We start from the raw sequence: 4,743 nt of genomic DNA, 5'->3' as shown, positions 1-4,743 counted from the left end.
CGGGTTGGACGCACTAATGCACCATCAACGGTGCACCCTGGCATACTCCTTTCTACACCATTTCCCCCTTGTTGATTCCTCAACCGGGTATGCGTTACGGGTTTTAATCATTCTTTCTCGAGTGATATTAGTCATGGGGCGAGTGACTGTTCCTTCATTCCAATTGAGTGACTGTGAGTTGAGTGCAATATCCCTCATCATCGACGGATTTCTTGCGATTCCTTCCATCAGCTACCTCCCTGGGTGCTGCTGCGTGGTCCCTGCCATGACGAACGTGTGCCAAGAAGATGCCTTGGTTCCTCCAGCGCCGACAACCACACTGGACGTGCCGTCGACACTCAACCTTGATTCTTGACGAAATGGGCCAAGTTTTTCTAACCCTACAACTTCTGTTTCTTAGTGCTGGTCATGTTTTAAGTGTGGGGAAGTTAGTGGATGGTCTGTGGCATGGTCCTAGGTCCCTAATGTTCGGTTAACCCTATCCGTTAAGGTCTTAAGTGTGGGGACACGTCCCTGCGCGTCTACATTGCATACTCATCTACATATGCCTTATCTTGCTCATGCATGTATACCATGACTTGCTTTTACCTTCCTGGGGTCCCTTCCCACCCACCCGGTTCTGTTTCACTCACCCTTGGGGCTGTTTCCTTGCAGTTTTCCTTCATTCCCTGATTTTGAGATTTTTCCATGTGAATGCACCCTACGTTCACTTAAATCCATATCCAATCTTATAGCCCTGTTCCTCCCATTGAACGGACCATTTTTCCTTTTTACCTACCCCTGTTCCGGTGCACGGTTTTTGAGTTATTAATTTTTGACGCATTTTCTGCAATTTAGCCGGTTTTCCATATGAACGCGCTTTTCTTGCTTCAAAACCGTGATTTGACCTCATAGCCCTGACCAACGCTTTTCCCCTGACATTTTTCCTTTTTATTCCACATCATTCCGATACACGGTTTCTCCGTTATTAATTTTCCGGTTTTTTAAGACTTTTTCGTGTGTATTTTTGACATTTTTCCATGTGAACCTGCCCTATTTGCATCGGAATTCCAATTTGATTTGACAGCCATGTCCCCTGTGCCTTCCCCTACCTTTTTCCTTTTTCCTCCACCCTTTTTCGACTTCTGGATTTTTACTTATTAATTTTTAACTGAGTTTTTGGAAGTCTTTTTGGAGTTTTTCACATGTGAACCCCTCCTATTTCCGCCGGAACTACAGTTTAACGTGATAACCCTGTGCCATTCCTTTCTGCGGACATTTTTCCTTCTTACTGCATGTCATTCCGGTGAACGGTTCGTCCGATATTAATTTCCGATCCCATTTTCGGGTTTTATTTTTGGGTTTTTCCCATGTGCACGCGTCTTACCTTAGTCGGCATTCTGTTTTGATGTGATAGGATTGTCGGGCACATCTTTTTGCCTAGTTTTCCTTTTTGCTGCACCTCATTCCGATGCACGGATCTTTCGATATTCATTTTTCAATTGCGTTTTTGGTTCGTTTTTTGTGTTTTTTGCACGTGAACGCCCTTTACCCCTCCCGGAACCCCCGTCCCGTATTTTTAATGTTTCCCCCCTGTCGTCCTGCCCACTTTTCGTTTTTACGGTATTTCGTTTTGACATCCGGATTGGGAGTTATTAATTTTTCTGTATTTTTGTGTTTTTTCTCGCGCCCGTTTTGCGCGTCAACGCGCCCGTTTTCGACTTAACGCGTCTCCACGCGCCCCGGTCGTGTCCGCGTACCCCGTACCGTCATCCCACGTCATTTCAATCCCGTCACGGAAAATTTTTTTTACCCCGCCCCGCGCACGTGCGCGGGACGGGGATCCGTCCCCTCTTGACCCCGCCCATCCTCCCTTACCCCTGCCCGCCCACCTTTTATTTTTTTAAAAAAAAAATAAATAATAATAATTTTAAAAAAAAAAAAAAAAACCCCACCAACGGACACCCTTCCCTCCCCCCCCGACTCTCAACCACCTCTCCTCTCTTCTCTTTCTCCTTCTTTCTCTCTCTTCTCTCTCTTGTTCTTGCTCACTCACTCTCTCTCTCTCTCTCTCTCTGTCTGCGTAACCTCTTCTCCTCCCTCTCCTCCCTCCATCTCCACCTTCTCCCCTCCTTCTCTCCTTCCTCACGCTGCCCTTCATCCCCACCTCCTACTCCTTTCTCCTCCCCCCACTCCATCTCCTCCCTTCCTTCTCCCTCTCCACTCCCTCCCTCCACCCTCGCCTACACTCTCCCTGCCCGCGGCCTTCTCCTCCAAACGCCGCCCACTACCTTCTTTTATTCCTCTCCCTCCCGCTGTCTTCCTTCCTCTCCCTCTCCTCCTTCCTCCCCCCACTCCTTCTCTTCCCCCAGCGCTGTCTCCACCCTCAGTGCCACTTTTCCTCCCTACCCCTCCAGCCCGTCTCCGCCTCCTCCCCGCAGGCGCCGCCGTCGACCGCCTCCTCCTCCTCGTCCTCTGGTTGCCCGTCGCCGCCCCTTCCGCCCACGCCTGCGCCTCCAGCCGCCGCCGGGTGCCGCCTCGTGAAGCCCCTGCCGCCACGCGACTGCGCCCGCCCACGCCTGTGTGAACCGCGCCGCCGGTGCCTTCTGCTCGCCGCCTTCGAACGCCGCGCCGTCGCCGTCCACGCCGCGCTGTCGCTGCCACGACCGCCAGCTCGCCGACTCCCCCGCCCCTCGCTCCCTCCACCTCCTACCACACCTCCTCCTTAGGTTAGTGACTAAACTAAACTAACCTAAGTCTAAACTAAACTAACCTAAGTCTAAACTAAACTAACCTAAGTTAAAATTTAACCTGACTAACTTAGTTAGACCCTTAACTAACTTAGTTAGACTTAACTAACTTAGGTTACCTAACCTAACTTAGTTGTTTTAACTTACCTGACTAACCTGACTTATGACTAATGGGACTACTATGACTTAAGTGACTTGTGACTAATGTGACTTATGTGATTTATGTGATCAATGTGACTTACTTAATCACAACCTTCATTTTTTCATAAAAAAAATTTCAAAAAATTTCTAAAAATTCCTTCTGTCTTTTGCCAATTTTTGGACCTTTGTCTGCTAGCAATTGCCTTTCCTATAATTTTAGAAAAATCCATCTTTCCTAAAATTACCTATAAATTGCCCAAAAATATGGAAAAATCATTTAACAATTGTAAAAAAATTCTAAAAATTTCTAAAAACATTCTAAAAAATTTCCCTCACCTCCCTTACTCATTTTCCATTTATTCAAACATAACAAAATTACAACTAAAAATAAAATAAAATACATAAAAATAAAAAACCAACATAAATCAAATTAATACATCTGCTCAGGTGTTCATTGTTGTTTCATCAGTGCTTTTTGCTTTTCCTCTCCTGGGACTCTTCCGTGCGCATTCCTGCATTTCATACACACCCTGCCAGGTATTTATTTTCTGTTATTTATTTATTTATTTTTCCCCCTTAATCACGAATTAATTGTTAAAATCAACTCTTTAATTCACCCACCATGGCACGCGCATTCGCGCTAAACACACATCCTTTTTTTTAATTAAAATAAACCAGCCGTTCACTTAGCACGCGCTACGTGCGCTACAGAGGCACTCTAAAATTTTTAATTAAAATCAACCAGCCGTCACATGAGCACGCGCTGGCAAAAAAGCGCTCCACATCACTTTAATTATAATCAATGAATTGCATTTAGAGACCCAGTCGGGAACCGAAGTCCGGGAATCGTATAAAAGCACCGGTTTAACCTAATAATTGGTAACTAAATTTGTAATAAGGAACCGCCGTTTTCTTATTAAGGTTTATCACCTAATAAAACTTCACCCATTTTTAATAACTGATTAAAATCAACCCTTCATTAAATAACTCCCCCCTCACTGCACTTAATCCCCTTTTTAATGAAGCGTTTCGTGGGATGGGTATACGCAGTTCTTAGTGATGTTTTCCATGGTCCAGTCTTGGTTCTATCACCAATGTCGTATTGATATGTGTTGGATATGGTATGGTTTTGGTTTCCTGTCTTAGTTACGATTACGGGTACGGTATGTAGTTTTTTCTTTTGTTGCCTGATACGGGGTTCAGGGTGTTTGTTTGATGCATCGCATGAAGATTTCGGTCGCATTTGTCTCAAGGTCATGTCAAATTTTTTCTAGGATGTGGTTTGCTTGGGGTTAGTAGGTCGTGTCACGTTTTATTGGTAATTCTCTTATCCTTGGTTTTTTGTCTGTTGGTTTGCAGGCATTCTCTTTGATTGTCTGTGTTTGTGGTGTGTGTGTAACCATCTGAATGGCGCCTTCTCATGCTCCTCCCCCTATCCAGTATGTCCCACTAGTTAGTAGGGATTACTCGTCCCTACTTACTTTTGAACCCCTCACGAAGGCAGGACTTGCTGCTTTTGTGGCCACTCCTTTTCCATTACTTCCAGAGGATCCGTCCGTATGTGATGAGTTCCTGGCCTCTTACAGCAAGAAGACAGGAGTAGTCCAAGGCATGTCTATGACATTGACATCTCGAGGCTTAGGGAAGGCTTTGTCCTTACCCTCCAAAGGGGAACCTTTCGTGACCACTCGACAGCTCTTCTCTAATGAAGAGATTCTCAAACTATTGCAGAAGCAGACAAGGGAAGTCCTTGATGTTAAGAAAGTGATAAACTCTTCAGGAGTTTCGTTTTCTATGATCACTGATGCCGTCTGGAAGACGATGTGCCAGTTCCTTCAGGACAGGTTCATGCCTGCCAAAACGCCATCCCACT

The sequence above is a fragment of the Lygodium microphyllum genome, chromosome 30 (assembly GCF_053477565.2).
Source record: "Lygodium microphyllum isolate KBCC chromosome 30, Lygodium_microphyllum_v1.1.10, whole genome shotgun sequence".
Taxonomy (NCBI): domain Eukaryota; kingdom Viridiplantae; phylum Streptophyta; class Polypodiopsida; order Schizaeales; family Lygodiaceae; genus Lygodium; species Lygodium microphyllum.
Note: the sequence above shows the minus strand (reverse complement) of the source record.